The sequence below is a fragment of the Alexandromys fortis genome, unplaced genomic scaffold (assembly GCF_014885135.2).
Source record: "Alexandromys fortis isolate MF-2015 unplaced genomic scaffold, M_Fortis_MF-2015_v1.1 scaffold_46, whole genome shotgun sequence".
In the NCBI taxonomy this organism is placed as follows: Eukaryota; Metazoa; Chordata; class Mammalia; order Rodentia; family Cricetidae; genus Alexandromys; species Alexandromys fortis.
The window spans coordinates 4,584,639-4,593,312 of NW_026067919.1; positions in this window are offsets into that span (position 1 = coordinate 4,584,639).

Here is an 8,674-nt window from a genome sequence, read left to right on the forward strand (position 1 = left end):
GCTTTTTGATTTGCCCAAAAAAGGGAGTAAGCAGGATTGAGGATACCCTTAATTAGCTGTGTCATAAACAATAGCGTCTGTCCCAGCTTTTCTCCCACTCTCAGACCTACAACCTTTGAAAAACGGGTAATGGAAATCACAGAGAATGGTGAGAAACCGGTTCCTTCTAGAATGTACTAAAAAGTAACCAACCAAAACTTTGTGTGTACAAGTTGGACCGTGGAAAGCACAAGGTAGGGGGAATTGATTACTCCCAAAAAATAATCTTAGTGACTAAAACCTTTTCCTCTGCACTTATACAGGCACTTAAAACTTTCTCCCTCTGCCCCCCCCCCCCCCCCCCCCCNCCCCCCCCCCGGCACAAATTTTAGTATTCCAAACCTTGAGTTAGTCAGTGAACACAGTTGCTATACAGAATTCAAACTATATTAAATCAATATGGAAGGATAGGAGGCAACTTGTGTATACACAGCTGTCAAAAACTTAACAAAGAGTGAGCTAAGTTGACTGCTAAAAGTTGGGAGGGAAAAGGGTCACTGGGAAAGGACCAACAAATGAATCAGATTGGGAAACCAGATCAAATGGCCGTCTCATTGCCTGCGCAGAACTTTCCTGTTTGTACTTAAAATATTTCAACATCATTGTCTCTGTAAATTTCTTTTGGGTACATCAGCTTCAAGCCTAGACACAGTACAAGCTAATGTTTAATTTGGACTGTAGACCTGGGTTACCCTAACAGCTAGAACTGTAACAATTATGTTACAGTGTTACAAATTTGTTTCAAGAGGGACTTGAAGTCTAAATCGGGAATTCATCAAAGTTCCTAAACCAAGCAAGAAGCCAACTCTTTTCTGAATTCTAAAATGAGTAGTAACATCATGGGCAGAGGGTGCCATTTGAAGGTGTCCTTTATATGAAAGTAGAGCCTTCAGAAGTGTGGGCAGGAGGATTCTGAAGCCGGAGCAGCAATTCAGAAGGAGGGAAGAAAGCAACTTATCCAGATGAGCTCATGTGTGAGCTGCGTACAACATGGCCACTAAATACAAGGATGCCTTGTGTTCTTTCACAGAATAAACGATAAGAAATCACATCACAGACCATGGCAGCTGGAAGTACAGGCTTCTCGACTGGAGCCTCAGTTGTTTCTCTAACGTACTATAAAAGGAGCTTGTAAGCTTCTTTGAGGCTCGACCAACACTATGCAGCCCAGCGCAGACCTCCAAAGTTCTGCAGCAGGTAAAATAATTACCTGCTTTATAGAATGACTGTAAAATGAGATTAGACCACTTAGACATTATGAGTATTTAACATACTGCTAGAAAGCAATATGAAGTTATAAATATTAATAAACATAATTAAGCAAGCTATACATGGAAGCATAGTGTTCTTTTGAAGAAAAATAGAACATCGTGTTTGTATGTTTATCCACATGCATATATTAACATTAGTCCTTTTCATAGTCTATATACGATAGATAATTCTTTTAGCACCTGAACAGTACCCCAGAGTAGGAATTTACTGTATATTATTTGGCTCTTCATTGCCTGATGGTTAATTTTTTTTATTTTTCAATTATATTAACATCACAATAATGCTGTCACAAATAAATTTGTTATAAGCACGTTTTTGTAAAATATAATATGAAAATAGGTGTGGTTGTTTACACCTATAAAATGAAGCATTCAGGAGTCTGGGGCAAGAGGATTGTGAATTGGAGGCCAATTTTGGATGTATAGCAAGATGATGTTTCCAAACAAAAACATATGCAGGCTTTAGCAATGCCAAATCAGCTAAAGATTTAACATCCATTGTAAATGTTATTAGTTAGATAAGATGAGCATAAATCTACCCAAGAACTAAAATAGTAGGTCTAGTCTACCCTCTCCAAAAAGAACTAACAGATCCTCGCAGAGGTATAATTACTCTAAGAGACAACCCCACAAAGACTTCAGAGCTCTAAATTGTCAACTAAATGTAAATTGAATCCTCCTGTGCACAGGCTACCCTGGTCTCCATATGCATGAATTGTCCTCATACCTCCCCCAGCCCCACTGATAACCCAAGGTCAACATGTGAAAGGCTCAAATTTGACCTCATTTTCATGTAGCAACCTTAATCTCTGAAACGCAATTGACAAATCCCTGAAGAAACTTGGTTTACAGTTCTCAAAGGAAAGTTTATGAGTATTTTATATATAAGATGAGACTGTTCTCAAATAAATCACCTAATGATATGACTCAGGGTCTTAGAAAAACAGGAACAAGCCAAACTTAAATTTGGAGATGTAAATAAATCATAAAGATCAGGGTGGAAGTTAACAAAGCGGAGATGAAAAAATAATTAATACAGGTAGTCAATGAAATCATTAATTATTTGTAAAGTTAAATAAGACAAACAGCCAAATAAATAAAAGAAAAAGATATTCAAATTGATAAATTTTAAAACTAAAAGTGATGTTAAAATAGATCAATACACTGAATTCAAAAGAAACAGCAGAGAATATTTTGAAAACTTATATTCCAATAAACTAGAAAATCTAGAAGAAATGAACAAATCCCTAGATATGTAATCCCTAACTGTGATGAATAAGCTTGATTGTGAACTCACAATTGGATGTGGAGTGGCCATGGAAACTTCTGGATATGTCTCTGAGGAAGTTTCTTCACTATGTTAACTGAGGTGGAGAATTTTTTACCTTAAATGTGGATTGCACTCTTCAATGTGCTGAAGTCTTGAACTGGATAAAAAGTAGAAAATAAAAGTGAGTTTTATACCAGAATTCACTGCTTTTTGCTTCATGTCTATGAATGTAATCTAATCAGCTCCCAAGCTCTTGCTGCCTTGTGAATTATATTTTCTAAATGTGAGCCCGTATAAACAATTCCTTCCTGAGGTTGTTCTTCCAGGTGTTTTATCACAGAAACAACAACAGAAACTCATGAAAAAAAAATCAGCACCAGGAGTGGGGTTATTGCTGTGATAAGTTTGGCTGTGTGGTTACAGGTCTTTGGAAAGTCTTTTCAAGAGGAATGTAGGCAAGTTTGGAACATTAAGCTAGAAAAACTCTAGAATGCTATCAGCAGACTAGTAGACCATTGTAGTGGGAGGTTGAGAGGCAAAAACCCTAAAATATACAAGGACCCTGGAGTCTTAGCCTATAAGGTTTCAGAAGAGAGCAAGGACTCTACTGAGAACTGAACTGGAAGCTATTAATGTCCCAGAGTCTGGGAAAGACTCTGGCTACATTCTACCCGAGTCCTAAGAACTTGAGTGAGGCTAAGATAAAAAATAATAATAATGGATTATCTTGTTTGGCATAGGAAATTTCAGGATAATATCACAGTGACTGTTTCATAATTACTGTTCACTGTGCTTAACCAGCTCTACAATGACAGGTAGGAAAATGTGGAGGAGGAAGAAAACAAAAACAGCAGTTGAAGATAAGGCAAGTTTGGAAGCACCTATAATTGTTAAAAAGATTAGCACCATTAAAGAAATACCCAGTCCTTTGCATTACTACAATAGGATACGGGCTCCCAGACCATGCAGATGAAAAGCTCCATGTTGCGAATGCAAAAATTCATCTGAAAAGAGGGAGCCTAAACTGAGAACGTCACTGAAGGGGTTTCCCTTGTCAAAATCAACTGTCTAGGAAAGTGTTTTCCCAGAGTCGGAACACAGAGACTCGCAGAGGCTGCTGCAGCAGAAGCCCATGGTGGCCAGACTCCATACCGGGCTGGCAAAGGAACTTTAAAGCAATTGTCCACATAGTACTCCAAGCATGAAGATGTAAACTGAGGTGATCCTGGATCTTGAAACATAATTTCAGAGAGATGCTAAGGCAAGGAAATGTGTGAAAGAGTTGGAATCTGGTAGTGAAACCCTGAGGAGCTACAGTGTGAAGCCTAAATTACAATGATGATTCCAGGATGTTAGAGATACAGAATTAAGGAATACACTGTGTAATGTTGCAAGCATGGAGTGGGGCTGGTTCAAGGGAGAGGCTATGTGTACTGCAGGTAGCAAGGCTAGAAAAAAAATGGCTACCCAAGCCCTCTGGAGCCCAGATGATTGTGTTATGAGCCCTGGATACTGAAGATGGAACGACATGATTTGCTGGGTACCAAGAAAGAGGCAGAAGCCACACCACAAAGAGCTTTCTAAGTCCTATAAAGAGTTTAGAGTTTAACTTGATGACAGAGAGACATGCAAGAAGGATATCAAACAAACTATGTCAGTACACTTGGGACGTAACCAGATATGGCTGCTTGTAGAAATGCTGCGAACTATAGCTATGTCACATAACCGGACTAGACAAGACTGCCCTGGAGGAGCTAATTGATTCGTGTAGTCCGAGTAGGATTAGGGTCTGCTACTTCGTGGAGTGTGGTAAGCAGGGGAGTAGCAAGATTCGGGAGTGACTTCCAACTTTCTGGCCTGAATACACATGCAGTAGCCCAGAAGAAACAACAACGGCAATAGACACAAACACAGTGTACCGCCAACTTGTGTCCAGCATAGCGGGAGGCGAGTTCTATGCCCTGGATGAAAGTGATCTCAGTGGACACAGAGTACGCTCAGTGATCTCACGTGGCCTCCCTTACTCTGTTGACACTGGTATGCTCTTGTATGATAACTCAACATCTTGTCAGTGTGTGAGGATGTATTTAACAAGCATCCAAGAAGTATGAGTTAAAACTCTTTCTTGGATTAAAAAAAAAATGTTAAAGTAATCCCAAACTCTGGCAAGAAGAGTAATTTTTACAAAGTGTGTTAAGAATATATGATTCTATTAACTAGGCAATATTTTGAAGCCTGTTGGTATCCCTATTGTCAACAATACTCATCTTGCATAAGCAAATACGCTCACCAAGATAAATGTTCCACCTGTGTCAAAGCTAGAACGAACATGGGTGTATTTAGAAGTAGCCAATAATTTCAGTGGACAAAATACAAAATTGGGTGGGATTGAAGAGCAGGTTAGGATTGGCCAGTTTATCTCCCAACCAAGGTAACCGCAGTGAGGGGAGGAAGAAGGAAGGCAATGACACCCAGTGTATCAGGAATGAGGAGTGCAGCCAAGGACTCTGCCCAGCTCATGGAACTCTGATCTGGAAGGGTTTCCAATATTTTTCAAGGAGAAAAGTTACAACAATCAATTTACTAAATGTTCTACTAGGGAATCAGGTGTCACATCTCAATCCTAAACCTTTTCACTTAGAGCTTTGATGTGATGTGTTGAGAATATTCCTCTAGAGATCTGGATGCATCCCTGAAGCTACTTTGAAATAAGATCATCATGGCCACAGCTACTATATATAAAGTGGTCTTATTTTCAAAACTGAAGATGGTCTTCACCACCGTTATTAAATGTATAGAAATGTAAACTAGTCTTGTCTAAGTCGACTCGTCAAAATTCAACAACAAAGACAGGAAAGCTAGAAACTGCACACTGCCAAAACTGAATGACCTCAGCATTTGATTCCCTAGCTGCTATTAGGTCACCAGCCTAAAGTTGTGTAATATCACCAACGGCTGTGGCAAAGTCACTGACAAGTCATGCTTCCCCAGAACTACTTCTCTACTAAACAAACCACGATCACATCAACAAAACAGGGATTTGTAACACTTCAAAGACAAAAGTAGGGGGGCACGAAAATGATAGATCTCCATATTTTATTATCTTTTGTGCTCTAGAAAAATCTTAGATTTATTTTATTTTTCTTTACGTCTGTCCATGTGTGTGTGTCTGTCTGTCTGTCTGTGGCGAAGATGCCCATGGAGCGTGTCAGATCCCCTGAAGCTACAGATACAGCTGGTAACTAAACTTTGCAGGAATAGCAAGAGTCCTTACCTGCTAAGGCATCTCTTCATTCCTCCCCCTGGGGGTGTGTATGTGTGTCCCTGTCTGTCTGTCTGTCTGTCTGTCTGCCTGCCTGCCTATCTGTCTTCTGTCTCTGTATCTCTGTCTATCTTTCTGTCTCTCTGTGTATCTCTCTGTCTCTCTGTCTCCGTGTGTCTGTCTCTCATTTGTGTTTGTGTATGTGTGTCTGTGCATGCTCATGTATGAATGCTTGTATTCTAATATGTGTATATGCAAATGATGAGCAAAAGATGGCCTGGAATGTCATTTCTCAGGAGCCCTGCACCTTGTTCTATATTTCACAGATGTGTTCTCTTACTGACCTGACTGAAGCTTGCTGATTCAGCTAGCCTGGCTGACCAGAAAGTCCTAAGGATCATCCTGTCTCTGCCTTCTCGGTGCTGGAATTAAAAGTGAATGCCACAATGCCCAGTTTTCTACATTAGTTCTGGGGATCAAACTCAGATCTTCATTGTTGCAAAGTAAGCATTTTACCCTCTGAACCTTCTCCTCAGCTATGTCCCTGGGAAATTATGTGTGTGTGTAATTATATATATGTATATATATATATTAGAATTGAATTGTTAGAATTTAAATATTTTTGTATGAAATAAGAAGCTAAAATGCTTTAGTGACTTATATTTGGCCAGCCTATCTCTTTCACCCAAGCTTTCACTTAAAAAAAAAAATCTACACAAGACTTGGCCCCAAACTATTTCATGTCTGGAAATGTCTGTGAACTTGTCTCATTGAGGAGCTGAGAGCAGAGTTTGAAAACATTTATGTGGAAGGCAGCTGCCCACTCATCTTCTCTGCTAACAATTTTTCCTGTCAACAATTATATCATATCTTGTAACTTATAAAATATCCCTGCATACGTTGGCCCCCTCAGCTCTCACAATGTAGGGTGCGATCATTACTGGAGAAGAAATCTCAGGTCCACAGAAATTAGGTGATTTATTCAGGTTCTGTGATCAGTAGGTGGCACAACATTTAAACTCAGCTCTTTCTATTCCGGGTATTATTTCACTGCTCCGTACTGTTCACCCAACAGGCTTCAATTCCCCTTTCCTGAGTAATTCAAGAAATTAAAGTAGCTCCCTATAAATGGTGATTACGATTGTCTATTATGGCTACTTACACACAATGGTTGATTATTTAGTAGTTCCCCTTGGTTCCATTGCTTTTCTATGGGGAGGAAGACCTTTCACAGTTGTAATTACTGACGGCTTGACTTTGAATCTTCTATAATTATAAACAAAGCATCTTTGAAAGACGAAGGAAACTCATCTCTAATTCTGCTGTTCATATAATGTGCTTTCACTGGTTTAATTTTGTTTATTGCATTCATTTATCTACTTTGCAGGGAGGGTGGGCAGCCATGCCAAGGTTCTGTGTAGAAGTCAGAGGGTATCTTAGAGCAATGGTTCTCAACCTTCCTATTGCTGCGACCCTATAAATCCATTCCTTATTTGTGATGACCCACAAACATAAATTGCTTTCGTTGCTACTTCATAACTATAATGCTACTGTTCTGAATTGTAATGTAAATATCTGATATACAGGATATCTGATATGCAAGGGTTATTCAATCCCCAGATTGAGAACCACTGGCTTAGAAGGAAGGAGTTATGTCCTTCACCATGTGAGTTCAGATCAAACTCAGGTCATCAGGCTTGGCAGCAAGTATTGCTGCTATATTATCTTACTGCCCTGCCATTTTTACCTCCCCATCCTGCTGCGTCATCCTGCTGCCCTGCCGGTTTTACCTTCCAAGTGTCTTATACACCTTAGGCCCCAAAGGCCTACATAGCCAAAGATGACCTTGAACTCCTGATTCTCTTCTGTATGTCTGCTAAGTGTTGGGATTATTATACCAGTGTCTTCTGATTTGGAATTATCACTGGTAACAAAGCCTTGAGTATAGAGTCATAAGACATCAGAAAGGGCAAAGCAACAACAGTGCTTGGACTGGATTCTGGCACCACACTGTGAGCCAGAGACTGACCAGCAGTGAATCTACCATCCACTTCTCCCCTTCAGCCCTTCCATGCTTTCCTTGGGGCAGCTGCTCAGCCCTCAGACCTCTCCAGCATGCATGTCTCTCAAACTCCTTTCCTTTGGTCTCCAGACCATGATGTTGGAGCTTCTGCCTCTATAAACTACAAGTGATATCTAAACTAAATGCAATCCAAATATATGGAGGTCTCCACCGAGGGGACCTGTGTTTCCCATGGGCCCAGGGCCACTTGTTGGGAAAACGCTCTTCTTGCACGCTCTCTGCCAGGCTAAAATCAGTTTCGTCTCGTTGAGTCCCCCCCCCCTTATTTTTTGCTCTACTCCGATAGGGCTTCGGGACCCATTCGCTTTTATTTTTGTTGATTTTCGGGCTTTCCGTTGAAGTCACAATCATGCCGTGAAAGCCAGGCCTCGCTGAGAGGTGGAACCTCCATACGTTAGGAATATTTCTTAAGGACGAGCCTCTCCACCGATGCAAATAATTCTAACCAGACCAAATTAGACCAAATAAAAGATGCCCATGTTTAAGGCAGTACTTCTGGGTGGCCCACCGACGAGAGAAAGAGAGAAGGGGAGACCATGCAAAACCCAGAGAGCACGTGTTCCTTTTCTGGGTGGCAGCCTGAATAGCCTGTGGGAGTGGTCCTCACCCTTCCTGGGGAGGGGTCAGCGCTTGGCAAGCTTTCCCAGAGGTGGAGTCTGGACCAAGGCAATTCACAGGGGAGGGGGCTTAAAATGAAGCTTCCTGCACCATGCCTGCTCCATTGGCACTCCAAGGATGGGTGCCAGGGG